At 42.1% G+C, this 16,732-nt stretch overlaps 1 protein-coding gene across 1 annotated transcript in view; it reads left to right on the forward strand.

Annotated features, from left to right (window-relative positions):
- Positions 1-16,732, forward strand: part of CSRP2 (cysteine and glycine rich protein 2) — a 132,803-nt gene that overhangs the window by 45,353 nt on the left and 70,718 nt on the right. The gene's annotated exons all lie outside the window — the stretch shown is intronic.

The following is a 16,732-nucleotide window of genomic DNA, read 5'->3' on the forward strand; positions in this document are numbered from 1 at the left end:
GGTTGCAGGTTCTTTTCCCCTCATAACACAGAAAAGCATAGCTTTTAGAAATACTCAGGATAAGCAACAATATGAAGCACAGGAAATACTGCTTTGTGGGCAGAAGTGACTACTAAAATACTAATAGCTGTTTCAGCCAGAGGAGCCCATACATGACAGGACATGAGATCACCACTACCTCACAAGCCAGTAGAGGACAATCACAGAGCTGTGGCTCCCATTTCAGAAGGAATCTGATTAAAAGTCTGGGACAATTGGGCATCCTGAAACTGTTGTCTAGCAATATGATTTACCCTCCACTTGAACTACCGACTTCCACCAGTGATACAACAGAGAGCTGAATGAGAGTAACAAAGTACATGGGAGCCCATACTTGTGGGGCTTACTGCAGGAGCAGCCCATTTCATGAGTGGGTTGAGAGAAGGCCCATGTCCTAGCCCCTGTGCAAGGCCTCTTTAAGTCTCACACTGGTTTAGCCTATGTAAAACATTCCTCAACTGACATAATAAATAGGCACAAACATTTCAAGGCAGTTCATTCATTCTCAGCAATACTTCCCCTGATTCCAGCATGCTCAGCTTGCACGTCACACTCAGAGCTGGGATTTGCAAAGTCCCTCTTTTCCTCCATGGCCACAGGGGAGAGGACAATTCTGAAACTCATGTGCAGAAGGCTAAGCTCAGAACGAGAAACAAGCCTAGAGCCACAACTCAGATATAAAAAATGGCCACAAGATATATCACAAAGCTTGTTTTTAAATTGCATTTTTTTGCACTGATATTCTGAGGATTTATGTTTTTGTGCTTTTCTTTAAAGGCAGCTTCCATCTTTGAAGATGATGATGATAAAAGTTTTCCTTGAGCGCAGGCTGTGAGAAAGTTACTCAGGAGAAAGACCAAATGTTATGAGGCTGGTGATAAAAGGAAGAAGCAAAACTGCATCAGTTTCTGGAGGGCCTGAGGGAGCCCAGTGGGCTTGTTTTATTGTGCTTTTTGTTCCCTGCCACTCCTTTTGCCAACACCTTCCTTGCCATGATGCTGTCCTTCTGGACTCGCTAGACGCTTGAATGGCATTAGCTGTCCACCCTGAGCTGCAGGTGGCAGGGTCCTGAAGCCACTCCAGCTCCTTCTCAGGGGCTGAGCCTCCAAAGACTGTGAGGCATCAGGCTGCAGCAGGCCTTGGGAATCCTTGTCCCTTCTTCAGGTAGGCTCCCTGCTTAAAGCCAGAAGGAAGGCATTAATACATTAATATTCTGTCCTTAAGTTTTCAGAGCTGCCACTTCTAGTGCGGTGCCCACAGGGGCTACTTCTCAGCACAGGAAAGCAGGAGATGACACAGTACCCTTGAAATCTCTTTATGACAGAGGAGAATCAGCTGGGAGAAGGCAGAGACAGCACCAAGCAGCAGGTTGACTGCTACATAGATCTTTAGGATCCTTGAGAAGAAAAGTTTCCTTTCTATGGGAGACCAATATCTCAGCATAATCCCTCTTGTCAGCTGTCAACTAATCAGCCCACCCCGAGTACCAAGATATTTCGATGTTTGACCTCATCTGCACCTTCCTCAGGCTCTTTCTATCTGCTGCTACAGTCTCTGTCCTTCTGTCTGAACAGTAGTGACAGCCACAAGCTCACAGGCAAACACTATCTGTTTTCCGCAAGTGCTGGATGGTGCCCCTTCCCACACTGCCTTTGTGACTCTGGAACCAGTTCTTCATAATAAACAGTTCCTGCTGCACAGCATCATTTTCCTCATGTTGGAACAGAAATGTTAATTCTAGAAATGGGAATCTGACCTATTGTGAAAAGATGCAAAAGATGACCTTGTGGACAGGTGTGCTGGTAGACTCTCTAGAAAATGACACCCATACATAGGCACAAGTTGTTTTCTGGGCTTTAAATTTGTGCAGTTAAATGACTATCACAATCTCCCATGTCACTGTTTCTTTCTGGTGTATTGCCTCTCCACCCCTCATTCACTATTTCCCTCCACCTTGTTCCACGTACAGGGAAGCTATGTGACTACTGGCAATCAAAAACAAATACATACGTTTGCTTCCTGGTTGGGCAATCAGGTTTCTTACTCATTCCCAGATCCCTTTTATTATATTTTATATTATATATATATATATATAATATTATTTATATTCCTTTAACATCCTACTTACCATACTATTAGTAGCTTTTCTAACTCCACAACACTGAACAATATTACGAAAAGCTGGAAGAGCACAAGAAGACTTCCACTTTTTTGTAACACAACTTCCTGTGGTTTTTAGGAGTGACAATTAACGTAAATCTGTTCGTTTTAGGATACCTGTTGCTACATGCTTCTAACCTTTTGCCTCATTAATTGATTATCCTTCCTTTGTCTCTCTTTTCTTCCCACCTTGCCACCCCTTTGACAGAAGGTGACACACTGCTCCTGCTGGGAGTATCTACCAGATGACTGTGAAAACAAGCTCAGGCTTGTAGGCTGCTGGAGGAAATGACAGATGCCCCTTACAAAGTGCCAAAAAATACAGGGATGAAAATCAAGTCATTCTCAGGCAGAAATGTTACCAGTTGCTGAGCGGCAAACAGGAGCCTGTATGGCGTAGAAGAGAAGAGACTTTTTGCTCAGGCAGATCTGCAGCAGCCTTCCTGGGTTCATTTCCTGTGGACAGACCAAAGATCTCGGTTCAGAATATCTACATTTGAACAAAACAAGTTTGTATAAACAGAGCATTGCGTAGTCACCATATTTTGATAGTTTCATCATTAGATTTCTAATACTAGGATTAGTACCAGGATCTTCCTCACTGCTCTCTATGACACAAAGCAGTGCTGTATCTGTGCCACTCAATGAAGCAGCCAGAGAGCCCATACCTTGTGCATCCCCAGCTAGTGCTCCTCTGCTCCCCAATAATTATTACAGCAATATTTGTTTTTAAAATCCTCTGCTACAGAAACACTCTTCAAATACTGCACAATCTAACTAGAATCAATTAATAGCACATGGGAACACGATGGCTATATGACACTCTCTTTGAAAGAAGCCAAAGCAAATAGTTTTGCTTCCAACTCTTTTTCTTTTGCTGTTTTAATAACTAATACCAGCACTTTATAAATAAGAAGGGTCAAAGTCAATGCCTGAAATCCTCTTGCTGGATACAGCTTTCCATGTATCTTCCATCAGTAAGCGCTGTTTAGATGCACCTGACTAAAATGATCACTGGATATGTAGGGTTTTGCCTTGGGAGTCTGGAGAACTTAAGATTGATGGGAACTTATGCAGAAGTTTTTATAGCCACTGAAACTGGCAACACTTTAGAGATGCTTTAACCTTCAAAACTGACGTGTATTTTTGGCTTTTTAAGAAGTAAAATGGTATATTTGCCCACATTATTTATATTAATATTGGATGGCTTTAAGTACTGCATTTAATGTGTGACTTCAAGATGTGAAGCAAATAGCAGTTAACAGGAAAGCAAGACCAATTCTAAGAGCCCTTTTCCTTTTAATAAACATTGCTATGGAAGCTATTTTATAGCCCATGACTATAAAGGGGAATATGAATAAAATAAAAGAATATTTCAAGTACTTCAGCACAGGAAAGCACCATTCTGCTCATCTTGTTTGGCCCCGTTGGTTTAAAAACAAAACAAAAAGTAACAAAACCGTCAGGGCATAAAATTTCATCAAGATATTGCTGAACCAAACCCGTAACTTTACATACTAGTACCAAGGTACAAAATTAATTCTGCCAAGTCTGCATTTTACTATAGCTAAGATGTGAGAAAACATTTTTTCTTAATAAGATATGTTTTTAAAAGGCTTGTACACCAGCTCTCACTGCTCCTCCCGACACGCTCAGCCTTGCCTTTGGGCCATCATGCAGGAAAGGGCTGTGTTACAGCACAGCCTCACCATTCCTTGCTACCACAGGACTCCCATGTAACAGGGCATTATCTGAAGATCTGTTCCAGGCAGTTCTCTGCTTGTCCAAGCAGTACAAGCAACTGCATGGCCAAAACTTCTTCAGGTTTATAAAAGTTTTGCATACATCAGTATCAGCTACATCAGACCAGTGGAAACATTACAGACAGCACCTTGCAGCCCTGCTGTTGCCCTGCTGTGACAGCTGAAGGGAGAAGGCTTTCTAAGATAGGGCCTGACAAATCAAAACCACGCATTTTCTTTAGTTCAACACCATCATCTTTACCTTCTGCTGGAAATCTAATTTAGAAGAATTTATTTCGCCTTTTCTCCTTTTTATAAGATCTGGTATACTTTATGGTTTGCCGTGCATAGCAGCCACAGAAAAAAATGTCACACTAAAATGGTTTTGAACTGCAGAATGGAGATGGAGAAAAACAAGAGCTATGGAAAGATCAGTAGGCCCTGAAGACAGCTTTGCAAGAAGAAATAGCACCCATGGGATGCCAGCCCTGCCCTTGGTCTCCATGTAGACCTACAGAAGTCAGTCCTGTCCCAAGAAGTTCTTGCTTCTCTCTTCTTGCCTTCACATACCCTCATATTCCCACTGCACAGTGTCCCATCCCTGTGCCAGGCACATGTGGGGCTGAGCTGGGAGCTGGGCCAGGCAAATGCTCTGGGTCAAAACAATCCTTTTGTGTCTAGGGACAGGAACTCCTAAACCTGCACATCTGCTGAAGAAAGCATGAAATTAATATAACCTGGATGTGAGAGTGCATGTGTTTTGTTGAGTCAAATCACTGCAGAGATTAAAACAGCAGAAAGGCAAACAATCCACACACCTCCAGAAAGGCAACGGATGGAGAGTCTGGAATGAGCAGTGAGGACAACTATTACACCTTGAACACAGCTGCAGCACGTGTTATCTAATTTCCTTTCTATCTCCATTTACTTTTCCAGTTGCCTCCTTGTCAAATTGACTGGAAAAATCAAGTATATCTAAAGACTAAAGTCCAGGCTGAATCATGTTAGCCATATCTTTTTACTTAATTATGATACTGATGGTGATTTGATCAAGATCAGATACCTGAATCTGGATCCAAGACTAGTTATATTAAACAGCTTACTGAACAGGGAAGTCCAGATGCTCATAAAAGGCAGTTTCCTGCAAAATACAATTACATAATTCTATGTATAAATACCCCTTTCTAAGAATGCCTCCTTAAATACTCTGCAGAAGCACATGCTGCACTTCTGTAAGAAAAGAAAATGTGTTTCAGAGATGTGTGTCAACTATACAGTTCTCAATAAAACACACAGGGTTAATACAAATGAATGACATGAGAAGTTCTCAAACACTCATCCAGTGCAAAGTACCCTTGTGTCTTCCAGTGTTTTACAGAAATAAAAGACAAGAGCATCTACCTTGAATTCACAGAATCATAGAATGGCTTGGATTGGAAGGGACCTCAAAAATTATCTAGTTCCAAACTCCCAGCCATGGGTAGGGACACTTTACATTAGATCAGGTTTCCTGGGGCCCCATCCCTGGCCTTGAACGCCTCCAGAGATGGGGCATCCACAACTGGGTAACCAGTTCCAGTGACTCTCCACCCTCTCAGTGAAAAATTTCCTCCTGCCTTCTAACCTAAATCTCTTTTACTTTAAAACTGTTCCCTTTTGTCCTATCACTATCAGAACACATAAAAAGTCTACCTCCCTCCTGTCTGTTAACTCCTTTTAAGTATCAGAAGGTCACAAGGAGGTCTCCCCAGAGCCTTCTCATCACCAGGCTGAAGAAGCCCAGCTCCCTCAACCTCTCTTCACAGGGGAGGTCCAGCCCTCTGATCATCTTCATGGCACTCTATGGACCCACTCCAACAGCTCCACATCCTTCTTGTGCTGGGGGCCCCAAGCACGGATGCATTACTCCAGGTAAGGCCTTACAAGAATAGAGTAGAGGGGTACAATTCCCTCCCTCTCCCTGCTGGCCTCCCTTCTTTGATGCAGCCCAGGATACTGTTGGCCTTCCAGGCTGCAAGAAAACACATCTGGCTCATGTCACACTTTTTGTTCAACAGAACCCCCAAGACCTTCTCCACAGGGTTGTTCTCAGTGAGTCACTGGAGTCTCTGCCTGACAGCTGTGACTTCTGAAAAATGATGAAGAGTGGTTTGGCAATCGCATCATGCAGTTCCTTCAGGACCATGAGATGTGTGATGTCTGGCCTTATAGACTTGTACCCATTTGCTCTCACGGGCGGTCTCAGACAGAGCATCCCATCGACATATCAAAAGGTAAACACTTCCATCATTAAAAATTTGAAAAGGGGCACCACAGGAGTGCTACAGGTAAAGTACAGAGTATTGAAGCCGCAAGATATCAAAGAGTTCTTGAAGTGAGAAGTGTCCAGAGAAATAACAGCAGAACAAGCCCCTGTGCTGCAGTAAGGGAAACAAACACCTAAACTCAAATCTGGTGACAGCATAAACCAGAGTTCCTGTCTACAGCATGCTGAAATTTACCTTCTGCCTACATGACACGCATAGCATAACTCACGGATTTTCTGTACGAATATAATAGCCACACAATATTTCATAAGTCTTAAAGGGACTTAAATACGGTAGCTGAAGTGTGTATTTCTGTTCTTCCTTCTAGTTTAATAAATAAGGCCTCTCACACTTGAGTTAGAGTTGCCTTGCTCAGTGAACAGGTGCATATCAATGTACTTTCTTTGAAATCACTTGGCAAGCAGAAAATGGCCCATTGGATTTTTTTTACCACATCCTATATTCATCAACTTTTATTTCACCTCTGAGCTATTAATACGTTTTTTTCATTTTAGATGCCCATATCACACCTATAAAAATGGCCACAAAGGACAAATGAGGAGTGACAGATATACACTTAGACATTTTATTCTGTCAGATTTGTTTCAGCAACAGTTGATTTCCAGAATCAATACTGACAGACAGTCAGTCATTCCAAATATCAGCATCTTCATGTATCAAATCTTACACTATATCACTGTATCCATACAGACAGTATAAGAAAAGCAAAACCCCAAGAGATTCAATTAGGCAATGTCCATGACTGATGTCATGAAGTTCACATGTACTTTTTGCATAATTTGGCCTCGGCATGTTTACCAATTTCCAGGAGAATGCAAAAACTTTAACCAATCAACCTACATGTTTTTGAGACTGATATTACATGCTGCTTTACAAGCAGAGAGGTTGTACCCCATCCCCAGCTAGAGGAGTTATCAGTAAGTCTTGAGCAATCCAAGAGCATTTCATGCCTGTAAACCCTTGGCACTCATCTTTAGAGATGACAGCACGATTCTGACCCTGAGTCAGTGACACTAGTGACTAACAATAGCAGACTCATTTGCGCCATGGTTTGCACAAAAGAATTATGTTTTCACAGGAGCTAAGTGCTTAGGAACATCTGCTATTCCTGGGCTAAGTGCAACCAAGATGTCCCACTAGAGGTGGCAGGGGGATGCAACTTCCAAATCACTCAGCATTTCTCTCCAGTCCCCTAGGAAAATCTGCTACTAACTTTCTGTGTGACTTCTCCAAAACTAGTAGAAGTGCTCATAAGCAACATAATCGAGAACATTTAGCACCTATGCCTTAGCCCGAGCTGTATCTCAGTTTCCTGGCAGTTTGGGCACTGCCAGGATGTGTGTGGAATTCCTAAAGCCAAGGTCCTGCTGTGAAAAGGACAGAACTGGATATTCAGCATCTGATATGCTGAGCCTGGGACATGTCTAACCCAGCTGACAGCAGAATGATCTGGAATCCTGCTGCTCTTCTGTGCCTACAACCTGTTTCAAGTATCTTCACTTGGTCATAAGCTGGTTAAAAACACAAGATTGAAAACACCTCTTGAATTTTGGGAACCAAGCTGTCCTAGTGCCTGTTAGTCTTCCTTTCTGAGGAAAGCTGAGGAGGACAGATCTCAGAGGCAGATTTGTCTAACCATTATTCCTAGATGCCCCAATCTTCCTCATAGGAGCATGAGTTGCTAGCTCTGGACATCAAAGTCTGCTCAGGTGCATTTCCCAGTCTTTAGACAATTTGCTGACTCTAGTTATTATTATTTCTGTTGATGCCCAGATGAAGAGGAACACCATTCCTAATCTGGAAGGAAGTCTGTTTCAAGCAAGGCCAGAATACATCTGCTCAGATTTCTCCTGTACTACTTTCTTACAAGCTGTTGAATGAGAGCAAGTTGTTCCTTCACAATCCTCCTAAGTATCTTTAGGTTTCTCATTCGTACTGAACATTTTAAAAAGCAAGGGTCTAGCTGAAAAAAAAGAAGGCAAAAGAAGAAGCCACTGACTTTCCTGGAAATTATTTTGATTCCTCAGTGAGAAGGGTTAAGTAAAAGCAGCTAGATTATTAGCAGTTTTCACCAAGCAGTGAAAGCTCTGAACTTATATTTAGCCATTCTTGGTATTTGGCCAAAACAAGCAACAGTAGCTCCTATTTAAGTTTGGTGCCAGTTCTCTTGGTTAGATACTGTATTCTTTCTTGATAATGTGGGCAGCACCAGCAAAATCAGTTCTCGTCATTCCGTCTAAAAAGACAGCCACCACACTGAGCCCAATTACTTGTGTTCCCAGCTACCTGGGGCACGTCAGAAGAGCACTGAGTAAGTTGAAAAAGCAATTCACTCAATGCTTGTGCTGAAAATGAGTGGCTTTTCAAAGCCATGTGAGTGACTACGTGGTTTTTGCAGCGTTCCAGCATTTCAAGAATAAAACAGCGCTGTTATCTATTTTAAGCACTGTGTCATTTGAGACAATTGCAAACTATGTTAGCAAGCTGCAGTGCAGGCATATTCAGAGGTTTCACACAATTACTAGAGGCCACAGTGCTTTGATAATTATTTTCACTTTTCACCTGCTCAACCAGAGTAGCTGAAAAAGATTAATTTCATGCTATAACCGAAATCCCAAAGGAACCAGAAGCCTCTGATTGCACATACTGCAGCTCAAATACAGCAGCTCATTCATACGCTGTAGAGGGCTTAGGGGAATAAGAACAGCAGTGCCACATAAATATTCAATTTACACCTGCAAATCAAATGGTAGCATTAATGCACTTGGAGATAAATCTATAGCTGGCTACCACAGCAGACCTCTCATTAGTTCATTTTACTGTTTTAACAGATAGCTTAATGTAAAGAAAACTTTTGTACTGTGTCAGGCAGCACATTTCAAAGTGAAGTGCCTTCCATGCTTTATAATGAGCCTGTGGAGCTTGTCGCTGCAGAGCCAGGAGGAGTTCAGGAGGCTGCTTGTGCAGACTGGGTCCCGAGGCGACTGCTCAACATGGCGGTCTGGATGCGTTCTCCGTATCGGGAAGTTCCCTGTGGTGCTGGGCCTGGGATGGATAAGGAGGGAGAAAGGCATTTTCTGTACAGTCCTATTTCATGCATTCTCCTTAAGCATTTGCTCCTGCCTGCTGTGGGACACAGGACGTTAGGCAGAGCAGGCCCTTGGCTTTATGTGACATGGCCATTCTTTCTTTCTCCTGTAGTCAGCAGCAGTAACTACACTGACTGGGTATAATCTATGAATCTGTGGATATTGTCAGCTTTGCTCAAGGTACCCTCCCTGCATCTGACATCCTCTCTGCAACTGACTTTGTGTTTGCATGTGGTAGTCTTCAATAAAAGGGATATCAAGTGTGTTTGCACAGGTTAACTGCAGCCAACAGGCCAAACAGACCCCATTAGGTATGTTCCCTTCTGTCCTTCCTCCTACTTCTTTCTATCTCCTCCATATTTTAAAATACTTGACAAAAAGATAAAAACTGACATTGTGCAATCTTTTTTAATATGGATGTAAAACAAATTAATTTTATCAGTAAGAATTTTGGGTTTCTAAGAATATACTGAGAAATCTTGATTTATTAAATATCAACTACAAGTAAATAAATCCAATGATTAATGGCCATTGTAGCCTCGATAAAGAGAAACTCCTCATCTTTGTTAGTCAACCACCCCACATACGCTGCAGCAAGTCAACTAGCAAGAAGCAATTGAAGAGCTAAGACACTTTCCCATCCTCTCCTGTAATTAGTTCATACGTCACATTTGTTGAGACTTGGTTCACATCAGTATCACTAAGATTTTAGAGCATGTGACTTCATGGTTCAGTTCAAAAGTATGCAAATTAGGTATCAAGATAATTTAGTAATATTGTTTACATTAAGTATGGAAATCCCTTTTTACATCTTCAGATAAACCCACACTTTAACATACTTACAGGGCAGTGCACAAACCTTTGCTTTACTGAATACAAAGAACTGTTACGAATGATTCTACATGATTTTGTATTTAAAATTATTTTACCAAATCATCCTCTTATCCTTTAATGTCTTAAGCAAATACTTCTCTGCCACAAGCAAGAAGATGCCTGAAAGCAGTTTGTTGAGGGTAGACATGTTCCAAACATCTAGATATGTGTTATATTTCAGACAATGTTATCTCTTCTTTCACAGGAAATACTGTTTGTATTTTCCCACAAGAAAGCCAGAAAGAAATCCTTTAACAGGGAGTGCAGTGATACAAGGGTTAATGGCTTTAAACTAAAAGATAATAAGTTTAAATTAAGTAGGTTTAAATTAAAGAAACTTGTTACTGTGAGGGTGGTGAGACACTGGAACAGGGAAGCTGTGGCTGGTCCATCCCTGGAGGTTTCAAGGCCAGGTTGGATGGGGCCCTGGGCCACCTGAGCTGGTGGAAAGGGTCCCTGCCCATAGCAGGGGATGAAAATGGAAGGTCTTCCAGGTGCCTTCCAACTCAAGTCATTCTGTGATTCTGCAACTGAATTTGAGAATCTTTCTAGTAAAGCATGGCTCAAAATACATTCCAAATGCTCTATGAGAAAGTCTTACTCTCCATCTGTTTCCAAAAGACTACATCAGGCTTAAACACTTGTTAAGTTAATGAACAAAAAAAGTGAAAAATTGATTCACTTGAAAATGTGACTGGTTGATGAGAAAGGAGATTTTCCTGTGGATTTCCCTGTAGTGTATACAAGCATGAAATGCAAAAAGGGAAACACAAAAGGAACTGTCCAGAGGGTAGGCAGTCTTTCCGAGTTTGTAAATTAGGACTACATTCAATCACTTCCACTGTGATTGAGAGCTGTTGCAGAAAGTCATGTCTAAAACTACACCAAGCTCTTAGCAGTTCCTCAGCTGATTTGTGAGGATTGTAGGGCACGTCTTGAACAACAGACAAATGGTACTTGGCTTTTATTTAAAAGAGACTCACAGCTTTACTCTATGGTGGCATTTTAAAGCCCATTGCGGTAGGGTTCTGGTATTATTCTATGGCATTAGCTGACCTCTTTCAAATCATCCACATTCATACATCAGAGAAAGAGGAAAATATTACTCTTGGCTTACAAATATCAGAGAAATTGAAGAGCACTGAAAGCAATTTTTAAGAGAGATTTTGTAATATAAATATAGCCCATGCAACTTATATCATAACAATGTTATTCTGTTCTCTAGCCCTGACAGGACCATTACACACAGGTATTTCAATTCATTCCACTTCCAAGAGCCTTCTTTCATATCATGGAACAAATTTCATTAAATCACAGCCTTGATGTGCCAACCATAAGTTTCAGTTGGCTTCCATTTTCCTTCAAGTGCACTGTAAGTATAATACTAAATCCTCACAAATACCAAGAGGGCTTGCTCCTGTAAGGTGCTAAATGTCCTCCTCCCTTTCCAGGTCAAATAAGCTCCAGCTGTCTATCAAATGCAATGCTGAACTGTTGCTTTCTTTCAGTGTCACTATTTTCAAAAATGCAGTCATAGGAGACTTCAGATATATAGTCACCTCTGCTCAGTTACATATTGGCAATTTATCTGGATTACAGCCTGACCTCACTGCAAGTAGAGACACTTCATAGGGCTCTGTGCAGAACCAGCCCAGCACTAGTTTATTATTCCAGGGACTGCACTGCATGAGCGCACCTGTATTGTTCCATACCACAGCCTGGAAGCAATGCTTTGGTGGAAGCAGTCCAGCTAGTAAATACTGCTGCTTTGCCAGATTGCAGTTAGTGACCTACAGAAGCACAGTGCTGTCTCTGCTCAGACTGCAAGGACTGAAATTGAAATTGAAAATCAGGTGGAATACTCCTTTGTGTAGTAGGATATAGGGTAAGCACAAGAAAGCTTGGGGCAAAAAGAAAGGGTTAGGGCAAGGAAGAAAAAAAAAATGACAGAAGCAATGGTAGCTCAGACCAATATTCCACTTACAATGGAAGGAAAGAGGCTAAAAGTATGTTCATGATAAGAAGCTGTTCTTCACTATAATAAGGTTTATAAGCCTGGGTGCAGGGTCAGATGACAGCAGCTTGAGCTCAAGAGCCAAGAAAAGTACTTCTGAAACCTAAACCTTCAGACAACATAACACATTGCCACTGGGCTGTCTGCGTGGCATACGCTTTCTGGTTCAAGACATACCCAGAAGTTCAGTTGCTCCAAAGACAGTTGCACCAGGCTCCATCTTAAACAGATAAACACTTCCAGATACCTAGGTTGAGGGATTCAGCTTTGTCCCTGTTTTCTCCCGTTGTCTGTATGTACCAGTCTCAAGCTAGATACTGCCAGTAAATACAGCTGCTGGGGAGGGGCAGTGGCCCAGCCTAGGCCCCGGCCTACTTCCTTCCTAGCTGATGGGAACCATTCAGTTGCAGAACCTACTGTGCTTCTTCCCCAGCAGATTCATTTTCCGGGATGTGGTGGTCACAATGTGGAGGCCTTTTTCACAATAACTATCTATTCTTGGAGGCTGAAGTCTGTCTAAGGTGCCCTTTCACTTCAAATTTAAATCTGATCAATTCCTTACAAATACCTAAGAGCTTCCTCAGTCCTGTAAACAGAAGAGCTTTTCCCCAGTTTTGCTTATTAAGAAGAGATTTTCTTTATATTTTGGTAGCCGTACGTTCAGGCACTGGCACCAGATAGGCCACATAAACACAGCACACATGGAATATGAGGGAGCAGTAGTTCTCCTTACTACATGAGAATCTGGTGAGAGTTTCAGTGACACGTGGTAACTTGCCAAAGCAATAAGCATTGAAGATACACTGCAAGAAAAGAGCCATATCTGCTGTCTTCCCAGCAGGTGCAAAATTTGCAGACAAAAAATAAAAACTGATAAAAGTCGCAGATGAGAAGAGTTGTCATAGAGGAATATGGGTAGCTTGATGAGAAGAGCAATTTGCAAACAGAAAACATTCGTACATGCTCACATTATTCATCTAGGAAGGGGCAATGCAGGTCCCCTGAATAGCTGTGGGGCTACAGAGCAGCGACTGTGAAAGATCTAAAGCCCATAGGTGACAATCAATTATTAATGAGCTCTGGCTGCAGTGCTGTATAAGTAGGGATAGTGCAGTCTGTGCATTGGAAGCAAGGAGCAGAGCAGCCTTTTTATCATCTTGACTGAAGTGCTAAATCTATCAAAACTAAGATCTTCATGGAAGGATGGTAGCTGAAGAAATGAAAGTGTATACTTTGATTGATACATACATTTCATCCGATAATTTGCTTTGTGAAAAATTAAGGACTCCCAAATAAAATTACAAACCTCTATAAAGTTTCGTATTTTCTTCTGGTGAAGGAGAACCTTCTTGCATACAGTTTTCTAAAGAGTGTAGATTAGGAGTGGGCAATGATTTTTTAACACAGTAGAAAGCTGAGATATCTGTATTTTAAAAACATGTGCAGGAAAAATGGAGAGTCTGATATAAAAAAAAACCAATTCATTTGAGAGCATCAGAAAATGGCTTTTAGAGAGAAACAAAAGCTGTCATTCTGAGTTTGTTACTGACTTATGGTTCCAACATTCACATAGGAAAAAAGGAGTGCTTGAAACGTACTGCAGTTTAGCATCAAAAATCCCAACAGGAACGTAATGGCTTGAAACTGAAATAAGACAAAATAAAATTAGAAGTAAGGAGAAAAAAATTAATAGGGAGAATGGGATAATATTTAAACTAATAAGAGTGGAAATGATGAATTCACAGTCTTTTGTTGTCTTCAGATCAATACCACAGGCATCACTGGAACACAAGCTGTAGCCAGGCAAAAGACCTTTAGATCAATACAAGGGTAATGAACGAAATTTAATAGCCTGCAACACACAAGAGGTCAGATCAGATGATCTAATGGTCCCTCAGGATTTATAATCTGGGGACAACCATACAAGATCAAAGCACACTGGGCAGGGTAATGAAATGAGCTAGGAGTGTGCATGGCAGTCATTGCCAGGACTGCTGCACTAGAAAGCTAAGAAGTACAGGACTTTGTTTTTCTTCTTGCTCATCCATCTCTTGATTTTGTTCCTCCATCAGAAGATGCTTTGTGGATAGAGTTCACCACTGACTGCAAATGTTCTTACAGAATCACACTGCTGGGGTGATACTGAGACTTCTGTTATAGCATTTACATCCATCATTTTCAGGTAACAGCCTACTTTTCAAACCCGTGTTTTCCACATTTGGTCTCAAGAGAAATTTTAAAGTGATTGAGGGAGGACTGCTGTCCTGGTTTTGGACTGAAATCAGGAGGAAAACCATTCATCTGTAAGAAGAGACTTGGCAGTCTCTTTCACTGCTAATTCAACAAGCCAAACTTTCAGGTGGTAGGGCCATGGAGGAAACTAGTGCTGTTGAGATATCTTATACAATGAAATAGTAGCAAACGATCACTCTCTAGTGAATCTAGCAGTTTTGAATATCTGCAGCACAGAGTGCATCCTTCTTTCTGTTAAACTACTGACAGTCTTATGGAACAGCAAGGCTTTTTCTGTGAATGTTAGGTAGAAATGGCTGTATGGTTGTGTACTTCATTGATATTCCACAGCAGAAACAATTCCAGAATTTAAGTTGAATCAGTGGGAGGTACGGTCTCATGCCTAAATAGCATCTATGAGCTTTATTTATCTCAGGTTGAATCTAAACAAGTTAAACAGAGGTACTAAGGCACTTTTACTAAAGGTAATCTGTCAAGGCAGAGAAAAATGTACTCTGTGTCTATGACATGGAAGCCTTATATCCCAATATATATCCCAAACTTCTTATCTTTTAGATTGAGGGTTGTCCAGGGTAAAGATGTTATGGTCTACCCAGGAAGACAAGGTTTCTGCCAACAATCCCTATGGCTTTCTAGTCTTACTATGTAATACTTTAGCAATTGTTTTAATAATTATTACATTAAACATTCTTAGTTAAACAATTAAACACTGATTCTTTGTTTGCATCTTTCTGCTGAAAAGTCATATATCTGTAACCCTAGCAAACAAGGTTTATGCTACGGGACATTAAGCAAACTATATCTCATTCAGAGCAGAGTAATGAAATTGTAATTGTACAAAAAGCTGATCATTAATAACAATTTAATTTCACCATCCAGTAATCGCTGGAGGTGTAATGCTACCTTTGTGAAAGTCAGCACTCTAACAGCACCAGCTGGAAGTGATTTTCAGGTGCAAGCCTGATTAAAGAGATGTGATTCAGTGAGCTACCTGCTTCCTTATGTGACCTTTGGCAGGTTACTTGAGTTCCGACTCCTAACAGCATCGAGGCATAGCCTCACCAGTCACTCAGCTTTCAGAGGGATTTCCCAGGCCAGCTGAATGCCCTGGTGCACTGGGCAGAGCTGTTTGCCTCCTGTGAATGGCAACCGTGACCTCCAGCAAAGCTACACCTGAACAAGGTAATGGAAATTCCTGAAGCAAGGCATCTGGAGCTCATAGAAACACTTGGGCTCAAAAAGACCTTCAAGATCATCAGGTCCAACCATCAGTCTGACCTACCCATTCCAGTCACTAAACCAGGTCCCTCGGAGCCACATCCACACGTCTCCTCAATATTACCAGGCAGGGAGGCTCCCCTACTTCTGTGAGCACCTGCTCCAATGCTCTGCACAGAGTACTGTATTTTCATGTCTAGAAACAAAGTGAATGAAATTGATGGGAATATTTACTTTTCAATTATATTCACATTAAATAGAAAAATACATGCATTAATCCAGGTACCACTCGTACAAACTTGGAAGCAAACAGCAGTGGGGGGAACATGGTTAGATTTTGCTTTTAGTTCTCGCTGCCCAGCTCTGTTATTTATTAATTGGTAATAAATCAAATTTCCCCGCCCCACCTATCAATATGTCTTTCCCCTACCGGTGACTGGTGAGGATCTCCCTGTGCCCACCCCCACCAGCGGCCGTCCCACCCTGCGCCGAGCTGGGGCGCTGGGGGCACAGCCAACCCAGGGCGACGGATGCAGGTAATGCGTGCATCACAACACCGCACGTCGCTCTAATGGCAGAGAGCGGTTTAAAATTAAAGCTGGTGCCAGAGGCTCGATGTTTACCTGTTACCCTATTAGAAAAGCTTCCTCGCGAAGTAACAAATACGAATCGTTACACATTTTATACGTTAGCTCCGAAGTCTTCTTTCTGTGGTACTCAATCCTGAGTCCCGGGCGCTCGGTGAAGGACCGCTCCCCCTCCCCCCCCCGCAACAGAGCCGGGCAGCAGCGATGCAGCAAGCGCTGCCGCCAGCACAGGAAAAGTTATCTTCAGCCCAAACTCGGCTTAAAAAGACAGCTGAATTGCACCGCACACTGAATATCGCTCGGGAAGGAATCTCCCGCTCAGAGCGGAGCAGAGAGCTGTCACTGGGGTACTCTTCCCTTCACTTTTCCCCCAGCTTTGTGCCCGTCCGGCCACTGTAGCACAGATCCAACTCCGCGCGCGCCTTCCCGC

This window comes from Tympanuchus pallidicinctus, unplaced genomic scaffold (assembly GCF_026119805.1).
Source record: "Tympanuchus pallidicinctus isolate F22 unplaced genomic scaffold, pur_lepc_1.0 scaffold8, whole genome shotgun sequence".
Classification (NCBI taxonomy): Eukaryota; Metazoa; Chordata; class Aves; order Galliformes; family Phasianidae; genus Tympanuchus; species Tympanuchus pallidicinctus.